The 15,872-nt window shown below is 40.6% G+C and overlaps 1 protein-coding gene and 1 long non-coding RNA gene across 6 annotated transcripts in view; one reads left to right on the top strand and one right to left on the bottom strand.

The window, feature by feature from the left end:
* The window catches only part of LOC132681371 (uncharacterized), a 122,443-nt gene extending 108,255 nt beyond the window's left edge, over window positions 1–14,188 (bottom strand). The window contains exons 1-2 of one of the 2 annotated variants that reach the window (XR_013556721.1): window positions 13,720–14,188; window positions 3,343–3,519 (exon numbers count right to left, since the gene is read on the bottom strand). This is a non-coding gene — a long non-coding RNA (uncharacterized LOC132681371). The remainder of the gene's footprint in view (window positions 1–3,342; window positions 3,520–13,719) is intronic. The other variant, XR_013556720.1, reaches the window with a different exon arrangement.
* A 205-nt stretch (window positions 14,189–14,393) lies between these two features.
* GPBP1 (GC-rich promoter binding protein 1) overlaps window positions 14,394–15,872 on the top strand; it is a 76,326-nt gene continuing 74,847 nt past the window's right edge. For 2 of the 4 annotated variants that reach the window (XM_060635741.3, XM_060635742.3), the window contains exon 1: window positions 14,438–14,703. The gene's annotated coding sequence lies outside the window, so the exon portion shown is untranslated. Of the gene's footprint in view, window positions 14,411–14,437; window positions 14,704–15,872 lie in introns of those variants that run through there. The other 2 variants (XM_078449681.2, XM_060635743.3) reach the window with 2 other exon arrangements.

The raw sequence follows: 15,872 nt of genomic DNA, 5'->3' as shown, positions 1-15,872 counted from the left end.
TTACCATTTTTATCGCGTCTAGCTTTGTCTGTCTTTGATAGTTTCCAGGGGTTTCCAATAATCTACCTCTCCGCTGACATAACCACAACCTTCAAGTGTTCCTCTTGGGTAAGTCCAGCCTGTTTATCTGAGTCCATATATGGCTCATGCATCTATACCACCAAACTTTGGATGCGGGCCTTTCCCAACACAGCCTGCTTGCTTAGCTCTTTTGTCAGAAGAGCAGGCCATCACAGTCTTGAGACTTTCAGACCAGAGTCAGGTGTCCTGTCTTCCAAACTGCCCTCTTCATTACCTTAGGAATAGACTAAGCACCCTCCTCCTTTTGCCCATTGCCTAGGGTGTTTGGGGAGCTTGGAGAACCTCAGTACAATAATACAGTGGGTGTTTGATATTCATTTTCTTTCCTTCCTAGAATCTAATTCTGACTCATACAAATATAGATGGACTCATTGGTATCTTACTCTTTGTTGCATCCTCAGCATTTACCTGGTGCCTAGGTCACAGTGAGCTTTATATCTATTTGTTTAATGGCAGAATGACCACGCCATTGGAAAGTACACTTTATGTAAGTTAAAGAAAAGAACCACAAAGAAAATGCTGAGTAAGGTTATTTTCCTGTTTTAGTTTTCTTGCTCATCCAATTTTATTTTCTCATTGCAATTCTACTTTTCTCTCACTCTTTGAGTCACCAGCATCTTTCCCTCAAAGTGGGAAATTACCTTCCTTCACTACCTATTCATTCTGCACTTCTAAAAGTTTGGGTGAATTCATCCTTCACAGTAGGAAAGAATACTAACTGTAAGGAGACTTCCCAGAATCTTTCTCAGATTCCCTTTTCATTCTGTTGAAGTGAAAAGAGCTTCTGCCCTGGATGATAGAGGAAAATTGGATAGGATAAATTGTTTCCTTTTCAATTTATTTTCCACAAAAGGGATCCTGCTTTAAACGGAAACTTATTTATAGATAGAATAAGTGGATTTGATTTTTCTTTGGGCTAGCCATAGTGTCGATACAAAGGACAGAAAAACACCAGAAGTGTTACGCTTACCCCATTGGTTGTTTCAGGTAGCCAGCTTCTTTACCAGAAACTGAAAATCTGTCACAGATGACTTTGAATATCATGGATGAAAGAAAACATTGCATAGTATCAATCACCTTACAGGACAAAGACCCTGAATTTGTAGGTACTCCTTGGACAGAAAGGGACAGAAACCCAACACAAACTAATAAACAATAAAGGGATTTATTTGCTTACATTTGCTTATATATGAATATATATACGAATACATACACACACACACATATACATGTTTTGTTTTGTTTTACAAAAACAGTCCTCTTTAAACTCCTTCCAAGTTTGAGGATTTACCAGATGGCAATCCCTTATACTCCTTGGTTATCCATTCCAATATTTAATAAATTTTTCCCCTTCAAAATCATCTCCTTATTTCTAGTGAAAATCATTCATGTTTTAATTTATAAACACATTTATTTTGTTGTAATCTTGATAGTGATGTCAAACAGCAGTAACAAACATTGCTTTAATAACATTACGGCTTGGAAAAAGAGAAAATTAGAAAGAAAAAGGAAAGAAAATCAAGGAGGAAAAGACACAAATAAAATACATGCAAAGTAACTCCAAGAGTAAAGAAAATAGTTCTAAGATAACAGTAGCCTTAGTTGTCATGAGTGAGTGCCGGAGATGACTGAAGTTAACAATGCTGCCTGGAGTTAATAGGGGTGCCTGGATGGCTCAGTTGATTAAGTGGTTTACTCTTAATCTCGGCTCAGGTCATGATCTCACGGTTTCATGAGTTCGAGCATTGCTTCAAGGTTTGTGCTGACAGCATGGAGCTTGCTTGGGATTCTCTCTCTTCTTCTCTCTGCCCCACACCCCACCCTGCTTACACTGTCTGTCTCTCTCAAAAATAAATAAATAAACTTAAAAAAAAAAACCCCACAATGGGATATAGAGCTTATTATGGAAACTTCGCCAAGTTGTATTTCTTTCCCATTGGATTTTGTGGTTTAAGATTTGTACCCACTACATATCCCAAACTGAACTCATGATTACGTCTTCCACTTAACCTATTTCTCTGCCTCTGTCTCCTAGCTCAAGGAATGCCACCAGCATCAACTCAAAGGTTTAAATGGGAAACTCCATTTAATCTTGGATTTTTTTTCTTGCTCTATCTTCACAAACATTTAAACATAACATTCTATGTATCCACTCTTGAATCTCTTCACATCTCTCCCTCCCCACTCACTCACACATTTCTCATGAAATCTAGAGTCCAGTGGGTGAGGCATATATCCAAACAATAACCATATAAATAACCGCTTAATTTGTAATTAAATAATTTATCATTTATAATTATGTTCAGTGCTAAGGAGGGATCAGGGTATCAAAGAAGGCTACCTAAGGAAGTGACATTTAGGCTAAGACTTTAAAGCTTGTAAGAACTGGTGGTTGAAAATGGGGGAGCATATGTGTTCCAGCCAGAAGGAACAGTCTGTGTGATAACCCTTCTCACAATTGTATGTGTTAGAAACAAAATGGAGGATAATTATGATGTGTAGGAGAAACTGAAAGATGGTTAGGCTGGTCTCAGCCACCATCACCTTTCATTTGGATTACTGCAATAGCCTCTTACCTTCTTTCTCTTCCTGGAGTCTCATTTCCTTAATGTTTTCAGAGGATCACAAGCAGCCTCCTTGTAAAGTATGAATCTTATCATAACTCTCTCTTACTTAAAATACATTAGTCTCCCCTTACCTAGAGGGAGTAAGTTCTAACAACTCCATGGATGCCTGAAACCACAGATAGTACCACACTTTATGTTTTTTTCCTATACATACATACCTATGATAAAGTTTAATTTTTTTAAGTTTAATTTATAAATTAGTGACCGTAGGAGATTAACAACAATAAATCATAATAAAATAGAGCAATTATAACAATATACTTAGTCCCTGAACAACAGGATTAGGGGTGCTGACCACGTAGTCAAAAATTCGCATATAACTTTTGACTCCCCCAATATTTAGCTAATAGCTTAGCGTTGACCAGAACCTTACCGAGAAAAGTCAACTAATGTATATTTTGTGTATTATTACATACTGTATTCTTACAATAAAGCAAGCTAGAGAAAAGAAAGTGTTAAGAGAATCATAAGGAAAAGAAAATACTGTACTGTACTTATATAAAAAAAAGAAAACCCCTCACGTATAAGTGGAACTACACAGTTCAAACCAATGTTTTTCAAGGGTCAACTGTATATATAAAAAAAGTTATTTGAAAGTGATCTCTCTCAAAATATCTTATTGTACTGTACTTACCCTTCTTGTGGTGATGTGAGATGATAAAATGCCTCTGTGAGGAGATGAAATGAGGTGAAGGACACAGGCATTGTGACGTGGAGTTAGGCTACTACTGACCTTCTGATGATACATCAGAGGATCCTCTACTTCCGGATCCTGGTTTACTGTGAGTAACTGAAACCTTGGAAAGCAGAACTGCAGATAAAGGGGCACAAAATGTAAAAGACTCTCCAAACGCTTCAGAATAAACATGTGATCTTCGTAGCAGAGGGTCAAAGCCCTTTTATTATGGTCTCTGTGTTGTTTTCTAGCCCTCTCTCATGGTTCCCAGCACCCTGTATGGTGGCAGTCGCTTCTCTTTGCATCTTTGTAAATGCCGTGTTCTGGCTTATTTTCATCCTTTTCTCCTGGAAGTCTGTTTGACTCATCAGACTTAGTTTTTTCTTTTTCTTTTAAAGTACTCTCCACACCCAATGTGGGGCTCAAACTCATGATCCTAAGACCTTGATACCAAAGATCATATGCACTACTGACTAAGCCAACTAGGCACCCCCATCAGACTCAGTTTTTAAGGCTTCTTCTTGGAAAGACATGTCATAGCACTCTATGCATGCCTCTAACAGCACTTGGCACAGTCTTAAAGTTCATTCACTCAACAAATAACATTGAGTGGTTACTATTACTAGGCCCTGCTCTAGACACTGGAGGAACAGGCAGCGAACAAAATAGATATTATGTCAGCTTCATCTCTCAGGCTGTAAGAATCTGGAGGACAGATGGGGTGTGTGTGTGTGTGTGTGTGTGTGTGTGTGTGTGTGTGTGTATTTTATTTATCTATTTTTGGTGGGTGAGAGGGGCAGAGAGACAGGGAGAGAGGGAATCCCTAGTGGGCAGGGCACCCGACTTAGGGCATGAACTCACAAACTGTGAGATCATGACCTGACCCAAAATAGAGTTGGATGATTAACAGACTGAGCCTCCCAGGCACCCCGGACAGATTGTGTCCTAATCATTCCTATACCCTCAATAAATAGCATAGCAACAGCACCTAGTATAATAAATCTGAACTGACCTGCGCTAGGATTCAAGCCCAGGCCTAACTCTAAAGCTCAGGATGTTTCCAGTACTATGTGGAATCAAGATTAATCTGAGTCTATTAAAGTAAAAATAGTAGCAGTATTAAGAAAATGGCAGCATGGATCACAACTAACTGGGACCTGGTTCATCATAAATACTAGTAAATGATGTTATTTTGCCAAATCTTCCTTAAAACTACCATCGTTGGCTTAATGACTTACCCACTGGCATTTTTCATAATTTTTCTACCACTTACTTCTTTTTCCTTTCCAAACACACTCTAAATTCAGAAATATTACTATATGGTTTATAGGAGGAAAAAGTAGATGCAATTTAAATGTCTTTCCAGAAGACACTGGTTAAATAAGATAAGGTGAATTCTTTCAATGGATTATTACATAATTCTTAAAAATAATAAGTATCAAGTATACTGACATGGAAAGATGTCCATATATTATTAAGTTGAAAAACAAATTACAGAATAGTATATATAAATCAATTTTATTAAATATATGTTTCTATGTATAGAAAAAATCTACAAGGATGGGGCGCCTGGGTAGTTTAGTCAGTTAAGCATCTGACTTCAGCTCAGGTCATACTCTCGCGGTTTGTGAGTTCAAACCCTGCGTGGAGCTCTGTGCTGACAGCGCCAAGCCTGGAGCCTGCTTTGAGTTCTGTGTGTCCCTTTCTCTCTGTCCCTCCCCCACTCACACTCTCTCTTAAAAATGAATAAACATTTAAAAAATTTTTAAAAAAAGAAAAAATCTAGAAGGATCACAACAAACTTCACAAAAGTTTCACTCTAGAGGTATAGTTGGACTTTACTTCTAATTTATATACTTTTTAAGTATTCAAATATTTTTAAGTGTATGTTATTTTCATAATTAAAAGGAAGAAAAAGGTTAAAGTAAAATCAAATATGCTCTCATGATATAAACCATTATTTTATTTATTAATATTATTAAAAAAATTTTTTTTAACGTTTAGTTTTTTGCAAGAGATGGGGGGAGAGAGAGACAGACAGAGTGTGAGCAGGGGAGGGGCAGAGAAAGAGAGGGAGACAGAATTCTAAGTAGGTTCCAAGCTCTGAGCTGTCAACACAGAGCCCGACTCGGGGCTCAAACTCACGGACCATGAGATCATGACCTGAATTGAAGTAGCATGCTTAACCTACTGAGCCACCTCTGCTGCCCTATTATTTTTAATATTTATTTATTTTTGAGAGACAGAACATGAGCCGGGGAGGGGCAGAAGAGGGGACAGAGGATCCAAAGTGGGCTCCGCGCTGACAGCAGTGAGCCTGATGTGGAGCTCGAATCCATGAACCATGAGATTACAACCTGCGCTGAAGTCAGATGCTCAATGCTCAACCGACTGAGCCACCTAGGAGCCCCACCACTTTAATTCCTATGAATTTTAATAAAAGCCAGTTAGTGTGAACACAGTTACTAGTCTCAGTAAAGTTGGAGTGATCTATGATCTCTACTCCTAAAACTTAAAGGCTTCCTAAAGTATCAAAACTAGAAATTTTCAGGTTTTACTTCCATCTCTGATATTGTTTGATTGGCTTTTGTGTCATTTAGCTTCTGTCTATATCTCTATATGCCAATTAGGTAATTAGACTTAGTGTTATGGGAGGCATTAATGCATTTAAGTAGAATGGTTTGGAAGGGCTGCCACTCAGTTGCACTTGGGAAGCTACTGACTGATTCAATAAAGTTTCTGATGTACGTGATGCATTTCCTTTCATAAAATGGGTGTTCAGAGTCAAAAGTGGAGGATGCTATCTAAAAATGAACTTGGAAACCTCAGAGAATAAATATGAAGGAAATCTGGCCATGGAGAATATTCCAAAGCAGTGTCCCACATGTTTATTGTACCTAGAATAAAAAGGTAGCAAAGTAAACCAGTCTGGATTCAGCTTCTCCTCAGATTACACAATTCATGACAAGGTGAGGCAACAGGGGCAATTACACCTCCAGGGTTTTTTGTATTCCATTCCGGAAATGATAAAGGATACAACATATTGAAATCGAACACAAATCTTTTTTAAAAACTGTAAAATGTGTTTTTTTTACCTCATCTACAACCATTTACATGCTTATATTCCTGCTGTAGGTGTAAAACTGTTAAAGCTGTGTAAGAGAAGGCTGTGTTTTGGAAGTCACATATTGGGAGAGAACATTTTAAAACTTTTGCTGGTAATTTGTGCTCATGCTAATGGTGTTCCTCCACACCTCCTGGTACAGAGTGGGGAGCACAGAAGTGGACATGCCAATAAGGGAAACTGGGCCACCCATAACTGAAGCCTGGAGGAATATTTGTCAACGTACGTATCTGCTTTAAGAAGTAACTGTTGGGCTTCCTGTTTTTATATTATTTTTGTTTTATTTATTTAATTTTATATTTATTATTATATTTTATAAATAACATGTTATTTATGTAATATATATTATGTATTTTTATAAATAATATATTATATATAATTATATATATTATATTATTTATTATTATATGACTTATTTTATATTATTTTGTTTGTATTTTTGTCTCCCTGTTTTTATAGTATTTTTGTTTCCTTTCCCTTATGTTCATCTGTTTTGACTCTTAGAGTCCTCATATGATATAAAAACAGGGAGAGGGACAAAACATGAGACTCTTAAATATGGAGAACAAACAGAGGGTTACTGGAGGGGTTGTGGGAGGGGGTATGGGCTAAATGGGTAAGGGGCATTAAGGAATCTACTCCTGAAATCATTGTTGCACTATATGCTAACTAATTTGGATGTAAATTAAAAAAAAAAAAAAAAAAAAGAAGTAAGTGTTGGGGCACCTGGGTGGCTCAGTTGGTTAAGCGTCTGACTTCGGTCCAGGTCATGATGTCATGGTACTTGAGTTCAAGCCCTGCATCAGGCTCTGTGCTAACAGCTCAGAGCCTGGAGCCTGCTTCTGATTCTGTGTCTCTCTCTCTGCCCCTCCCCTGATCACGCTCTGTCTCTGTCTCTGTCTCTGTTTCTCTCTCTCAAAAATAAGTAAAACAGGGGCACCTGGGTGGCTCAGTCAGTTGAACGTCCGACTTCTGCTCAGATCATGATCTCGCGGTCTGTGAGTTCGAGCCCCGCATCGGGCTCTGTCCTGACGGCTCAGAGCCTGGAGCCTGTTTCGGATTCTGTGTCTCCTTCTCTATCTGCCCCTCTCCCGCTCATGCTGTCTCTCTCTCTGTGTCAAAAATAAATAAACATAAAAAAATTTTTTTTAAATAAGTAAAACATTAAGAAAAATCAAAGAAGTGTCAATTTTCTCATCAAAAGGGAGAAAATCTTGATAATTTAAATTTATAATCACAGAGGAAACCTTAATAGAATCAGGAGTATTTTCTGATGGTAAGAAGGTCAGAAAAGTTGATCAAAAATATAATCATCCTTATTGTGTTAAAAATAAAGACATCATACAACTAGCATAAACTGTTTTAAATTAGGAAATCAAATCTTACATTAGTCTTTAAAATGGAATATAGACAAAATGAAGACTTTTTAAAATATGGGGAATTTTAGAACATACAAAATAAAAAATGGACACAAAACCATATATATGGGGTGCCGGGGTGCCTCAGTTGGTTAAGTTTATGGCTCTTGATATTGACTCAGGTCGTGATCTCATGGTGGTGAGATGGAACCCCGTGCTTTTGGCTCTGTGCAGAGCATGGAGCCTGCTTGGGATATTCTCTCTCTCTGTCTCTCGTTCTCTCTCTGCTTTTCCCCTCCCCTGCTCATGCTTTCTCTCAAACAAATAAATAAACAAACAAAGACCATGCAACTCTTGATCTTAGGGTCATGAGCTCAAGCCTCATGCTGGATATAGAGATTACATAAATAAATAAATAAATAAATAAATAAATAAAATTAAGAAAATTATTTTTAAAATGTTTTTATTTTCATTAACCAGTCTTTCCTCCAACCAGGTAGTATTTATGGAGTACTTACCCTGTGCCCAGTTTTGTGCCAGGTTTTGGGGACACAACAGGGAACAAAACAGGTATGGGCTCTTGCCTTACGAAATCCAGTGAGGAGAGGGACCCATTAAATGGATCAGTACAAAATTGTGAAACGTGCTAGGCAGAAAGAGTAGCATGCAAATGTATTTTTTTTTATGATACCAAAGAGAAAACCTTTGTGAGTTTCCGATTTTTTCCAAGTTAGGTGGTTGAGCCTCAACTCAGACTGTCTGTCAATCACCAGAGTGTAATAGCAGGACCACAATCTGTAGTCAACAGAGAACAAGAGAGGACCTCTGCACCTAGGCAGTGACCTCAAACAGGTCAGGCTGTGTGGGTGCATGGGAACAGGAGCCGAGTGGGGTATGGATGCTTCAGTCATCTGTCTGCCAGTTATATTTATTGAGGACCTTCTATGGATTGAGCATTGTTTTAGGGACAGGTAATGAATGGAATAAGGGTCTCACCATCTAGAAAGAGGGACACACAGGAGAATAAATAGTGATACAAGTGAGTGTAAATCCATGTGAGAGTCCAGAGAAGGAAGTTCTGAGCTTTACCTGATTGTGGTTTACTTGAGTGTTATTTGAACAAGGTTTCCAGGTATTAGAAATAAGAATTTGCAAAGCAGAGAGTGGGGAAGAGAAAGGCAATCTAGTTAAAGGGAATAATATTTGCATAGAATGTTCAAGAACAAGGGAAATTCTGAGAACTGCAGTTAGTATGAGGCTAAAACAAAGACTAAAGGTAGGGAGGTGGTACATTGAACAAATATTGGAGACTTTACATCGCGGCTGAAACTTTGCTAATTGCTATGAATAAAGAAGGAAAAGATATAATTTCTGCTTTCAAGGATATTTTGAATTCAGTGGTAGAAATAAGTAAGAAAATTGGCAATAAGAATCTAGGGTAATAAGTGTAGGAAAAATGCTAAGGAAGTTCCTGCACACCCTTTAAGGCTCAAGGTAGAAGTAGGAATGGATAGATAATTAATCAAAGGGGTACGCACAGGATTGTACAATGGGAACACAGAAAAGGGACTTTGGATATAATTTTGAATGATTCAAGGTTTCCTACACAAATATTTCATTACATTCTTCAATTGTTGCAGATCACTGCATAATTAAATTTTATGTATTTATTTTTTTATTTATTTAAAAAAAATTTTATTTATTATTTTTGAGAGAGAAAGAGACAGACAGAGAGCAAGCAGGGAAGGGGCAGAGAGAGAGGGAGACACAGAATCAGACGCAGGCTCCAGGTTCTGAGTGCTCAGGACAGGGCCCAATGCAGGGCTCGAACACACAGACCACGAAATCATGACTTGAGCTGTAGTTGGCCGCCCAACCAAACTACTGAGCCACCCAGGTGCCCGAAATTTTTTAAAAATAAACTTTATTTTAGAGAGTGAGAGAGAGAGAGTGAGCTGGGAAGAGGGGCAGAGGGAGAGAGAGAATTTTAAGCAGGTTCCACGCTCAGCCCAATCAGGGCTCGATCCCACTACCCTGGGATCTTGACCCGAGCCAAAATCAAGAGTCAGACACTCAACTAAATAAGCCACCCTGGTGCCCCAAGTAATTAAGTTTTAAACATTACTCTAAAATAGTATATTCAAATAGCACAACAATGAATAAAATAAAGAATCCTGATTTAATGAACATTAAAGAATTATTTTTTAGGCATCATGATGATGATGAAGCTACACTTTTATCTCTTAACAAAACATATTGAACATCTCTGACAGTGTATTATAGGTCTACCTTATTTTTTTTTAAGAGCTGTATTCTGTTACATCAAAGTGCTTTACTTTTTGTTTTAAGAGACAGCAAGAGAATCTTTTTTTTTTTTTTTTTAATATTTATTCATTTTTGAGAGACAGAGAATGAGTGGGGGAGGGGCAGGGAGAGGGAGACACAGAATCCCAAGCAGGCTCCAGGCTCTGAGCCGTCAGCACAGAGCCCAACGTGAGGCTCGAACCCATGAACTGTAAGATCATGACCTGATCTGAAGTCAGATGCTTCACCAACTAAGCCACCCAGGTACCCCAATGAGAGAGAGAATCTTAACCAGGCTCCATGCCTGATGTGGGGCTTGATCTCACGAGTGACCAGGATATCATGACCTGAGCTGAAATCACAAATTGGATACTTAACCAACTGAGCTACCCAGAAACCCTTTTACCTTAGTTTTTTGCACCAGTATTCTGTTGGCAGATGTTAGGTTTCTTAGTTTTCTCTGTTACAAATAAGTTGGAAATGTTTATATATCACTGTATATTTGGGCTAACATTAATTTGGAACAAGTTATTTAATCTCTTTGTGGCTGATATCTATAACATCATTGAGAGAATTATCAAACTCATTTAATTAAACTCTCTTGCACAGAGCTAAAGAAATGTTCTCCTGAACTACTATATTTATTAATAAACTAATTATGTGATAAATCTTTTTAGTTTTCAGTAGATGAATAAAATAAAATAATGGAAAACATGCTGGTTGGAGACAGGTTCTTGTATTTAATTGTTCAATTTGCTTTTTAAAAACTGATTAGAAAAGTAACATAACCTCTTATCAAGTCTAAATAATAAAAATAAAGATCCTCTATTATTCTGCCACCTAGAACTAAGCACAGTCAACATTTTTGTAATATTCAGTCAGATTTTCTCAAATGGTACATACTTTATTTTACCAAAAATGGGACATTAGTTTTATAATCTACCTTTTCTCTTTCTTTCTTTCTGTATTACTACCTTTTATTTTTGTTATTGGTATGCTGTGAATAAAAACGTTTTTTGGATGGTAGGCTGTGAAATTTATTTCATATGACCATTAAAAAATGTTTGTTTTTTTATTTTGGTGGGGGGAAGGGCAGAGTGAGAGAGAGAGAATCCCAAGCAGGGTCCACCCTCAACTCTGAGCCCCAGTCCAACTCGGGGCTTGATTTCATGACCATGAGATCATTACCTGAGCTGATATCAAGAGTCAGATGCCTAAGTTACTGAGCCACCCAAGCGGCCCCTATCCCCCACCCCCTTTTCCTTCCACAAAAAAGCACATCATCATGTTTGTTTAAGTAATCTCTATACCCAATGTGGGGTTTGAACTCATCCAAAGATCAAGAGTTGCATGCTCTACTGACTGAGCCATTCAGGTGGCCCTACACCATCCTTTTTAATGGCTTTGTATTCTATACATGGTTGTCCAAAATTTATTTACTCAGTCTCTTTATTTATAGGAATTTAGGTTGTTTCCAATTTTTTTTGTAGTTATAAGCAATTTATCACAGAGTATCTTTATAAATTGTTGGAAACCTTTCCCATTATTTTATTAAAATTGATTCTAAGATGTAGAATAGCTGGGCAAAGTGTATCTTTAAAAAATTTTTTTTTTAATGTTTGTTCATTTTTGAGAGAAAGAGAGCTGGGGGGTGGGGGGTGGCAGAGAGAGAGGCAGACATAGAATCCCAAGCCTGGATGTGAGGCTGGAACCCATGAACCTTGAGATCATGACCAGAGCCAAAGTCAGAAGCTTAACTGACTGAGCCACCCAGGCACCCCAGCGCAAAGTGTATCTTAAAGATTTTTTTTTTTAAATGAAAGCCAGGGGCGCCTGGGTGGCACAGTCGGTTAAGCGTCCGACTTCAGCCAGGTCACGATCTCGCGGTCCGTGAGTTCGAGCCCCGCGTCGGGCTCTGGGCTGATGGCTCAGAGCCTGGAGCCTGTTTCAGATTCTGTGTCTCCCTCTCTCTCTGCCCCTCCCCCGTTCATGCTGTCTCTCTCTGTCCCAAAAATAAATAAAAAACGTTGAAAAAAAAAAAATAAATGAAAGCCAAACTATCTTCCAGAAATGCTGTATAGATTTTGATTCTTGATATGTTTAATGCAATTATGGTTATCTATTCCTTATATCCTCATCTAGGTTTTATTCTTTTAATGTCATTGCCAATCTAATAGGTGAAAAGTAGTATCTCATTGTTAGCTTTATTTTCATTTTAATGATTTCTAGTGAGGTAGAATATCTTTCCTTTAAAAAATTTTTTTCTTATCATTTATTTATGTGTGAGAGAGAGAGACAGAGGGAGAGACACAGAGTGCAGGTGGGGGAGATGCAAAGAGAGGGGGAGACACAGAATCCTAAGTAGGCTCCAGGCTCTGAGCTGTCAGTACAGACCCAGACACGGCGCTCAATCCCATGAACCGTGACATCATGACCTGAGCCAAAGTCAGACGCTTAACCGACTGAACCCCCCAGGCTTCCCAGAACATATTTTCTTATAATTTCTGACACACACATTACCAACTTGTTTTTGTCCTTTGACTTTCTAAGAGTTAGTATAGTTATCTTTCATGATTTGTAAAAGCTCTTGATATGTAAATATAATATCAGATATTAAGGTAGTGACTATGTATGTACAATTAAATATTAAGCAGTTTGTCATTTTATTTTTCCATTGTTTCTCCATTTTATTTTTCAACTTTATGTCTTTTGCCATAGGACAGGCAATTTGTGGATGTTCTATTATCAATTTTTTCTGTTGTTTTTACTTATACTGAAGCGGTGTAGTGTAAAGAATATGGATTAAGACTTTAGCAAATTTTAGAGGTACAGCCAAGCTGGTGGCACTCAGCTTCCATGTACTGCAAGCTTAAACGTTACTTAACCTGAACCAGTTTTCCTCAACTGCAAAACGTGGCAAATAACACCCATTTCATAAGCTGGTATAAAGACAAAGTGCCTGGCACAGGTAAGATACACAGCATGTGTTAATTGTCTTTTCTTTGCTCTCGGTAAGGTATTAATTGCCCAAAGTGTCTATTTCCCCGATGCAAACTAAACTAAAAGGTTGGGAGGTGAAATTTTTGTTGAATTTACATTCAAACATTCTTTCAGGGAGCTTTTAGAAGCCGTCCATTAAACTACAAATCCCATAATGCATATAAAAGGACTATAAAGTTACTATGTATGAAGGCTTTGTGGCTTGGGGGAGTGCAGAGAGCCAACGACTTAATTACTGGAATTTCTCTGGTTGAGACACCTCCCTTAACATTGTCCCTTAAACACATGTGATTACTTTCATTCCTCTTAGAAAGCTAACTTCACAGGTTTCAAAGTAAGCCTCCTGTTACAAAGGGGGAAAGTATCGCAACTAGATAACTGTGAATACCATTAAATTCATTAAAAAAAAAATTGTGTGGGGTGTGCCGGCCAGAGACAGCGTTGAAATAATTCTCACCTCATGCAGACTTAGCAGAAGGAAAAATGATTATAGCACGATTACATCTAGTAGCCATTTTTACCCTTTAAGAATCTGAGCTTAGTACCCACCGAGTTAGTCCCCTTTCTTCAGCCACTGGACTCCGGTACAAATTGTTTATGTCTGACACACTCATATTTGCATTCGATGATGGATCCATTGCTTCAGGGCGCCCAATTAGCCCTGTGCCTGCACCACCAGCGTTCCGCCCGCGCAGGGCTGTGTACAGGCAAGCATGTGATCTCCCTTCCGCCCGGGCCCGAGCGCGGTACCAGGCGAGGGGCGCGCGCCGCAGCTCCTCCGAGCGTCCAGCCCGGGAAGACGCCGTTGCGCGCGCCACTACAGCTCGTGCGGCCGCTTCCCGGCTCAGCCTTCTCCCCTCACCCGCTCGGTGGCCCCACCATCACAGCCTCCCGGGCGGCCCCGGGTGGGGGAGGGGCGGGAGGAGGGGCTCCTCAGGGAGCGGCGGGGAATTCCCCCTTCCACCGAACGTTCCCGATTGTTCACCGTCCTCACGTCAGCAGCAGGGGGTAATCCCCGACTCCAGCTGCTCTTGACGTCACTGCGCGGAGCCACCGCCCCCCACGCGCCCCTACCTCCGGGGCTTCCTCGACGCCCCGCCCCCAGACGTAGCCACGCCCCATTCCCCTCCCCCCAGCCGCCCCACGTAGAGGGCGGAGCTTCTTCGGCCGGGGCGTGAGCGGTTGCTTGGGCCAGAAGGTTCTCTGGTGGAGGCGCTCCTCCTGCTGCCCCGCCCAGTAGGTTCGTTCGCAGCTCTTCTTCCACACCCTTTCTCCCTCCTCCTTCTCCTCTCCCCGCCTTTTCCCTCCCTTCTCTTCAACCCGTCTAGTTCCTTCCCCGCCTCGCCACCTTCCACGATCTCGCGAGACTTGACCCAGAACATTGCGGATCGGGTCGGCGCCATTTTGGGACTGAGACTGGTTGTGGGGGAGGGAAAAGCGGCAAAAGGGGATTATTCAAAGTACCGAAAACCTTCTCCCGGGATCGAGCGCAGCGGCACCCCCAGGCCAGGGGCACCTCTGGTGTGGCAGAAGGTAACACCGTCTTCCGTGCTCCGTGCTGGAGTCTGGGGGAGGAAGGGGGTGCCCGTGTCGGCGTTGGGGTTTGAGGGGTCGGGAGCGGCGTTGGCGGCGCGAGGTGTGAGGCTGCCTTCGGACGCGGTGTGGGGGGTGGAGGAGAGCAAGGAGGGGGACGGAAAGACGGCGCCGAGAGGCCTCTATATATTTACTGGGCCCCCATGAGGCGGGGGTGGCGGTTGTGGCGAGGGGGTGGGTGGTTGAGGCTTGGTGGCTGGGGGGATGTTTGGCGGAGGCTCAGAACGGGTCCGACACCCTCCGTGCTCGGTCTTCCTTCCTCCGGCCTCTCGCATACGCCCGCCTCCTTTGGCACTATTGCTCCTCTTAGAGAGCTGAGGGAGTCGAGGCCGAGTTGTGGCCTTCGGTTGTTTTCTTCAGTAGCGCGCCCGCTTTCCGCCTCTCCCCGGTCTGTGGCACTAGCTGTGTACTGAGTCCAGTGCTACCATGTCCCCCCGAGTCCTGTGGGGCCTGAAGGGACCTATTCTGTTTTTGGAGAGAACCACTCTTAACGTGATTTACGAGAAGGGTTGAGTACCTACCACCCCCTCAGTGTTGGGAGAAACCTGTTTTCTTAATTCAAGGAAATGGGGACCGACACGTTTCTCCCACAGTTGCCCTCAGAAGCCAGGGAAGTCTCACCCTCAGGCGAGTTTAAGGAATGTTCATATCCCGTTTCTCACCCACCTACTTTCTACCCTTAATGGGGAAATGTGTCTTTTCTTTTAGACATTCTAATTTGGAGGGAGCGTCTTTCCTTTTACATTCCTTATTCTCTTAAGTTGCATTTACTAATGCCCCATGGCACCACACCTGCCTGTTCGTTTTTCTTCGGTAGCGTGAATTGAAAATATGGAAGATCTTTTATAAGATTGTGTGGCAGTTTCATAGTTTTAATTTTTACTCCCAAAGTGTGGGGAAGGTTTGTTTATATAATCCCCCTGTATTATATCTGCACCCTCTTCCCAGTTGAAATCACTCCTTGTGTTCTGTAACATCATCTCCCACCTTTTTCTCTCTTATTCTAAAGTCTTTTTAATACATTAAAGTGTTTTTGGGCGCTTGCTTGGGCAGAGCCTTTTTTTAGATCCCAGTAGAATTGGATAGAGGTGAATTTCTCTCTAGAAGTA

The sequence above is a fragment of the Panthera onca genome, chromosome A1, assembly GCF_046562875.1.
Source record: "Panthera onca isolate mPanOnc1 chromosome A1, mPanOnc1 haplotype 2, whole genome shotgun sequence".
Classification (NCBI taxonomy): Eukaryota; Metazoa; Chordata; class Mammalia; order Carnivora; family Felidae; genus Panthera; species Panthera onca.
This window is presented reverse-complemented; position numbering and strand designations above follow the sequence as displayed.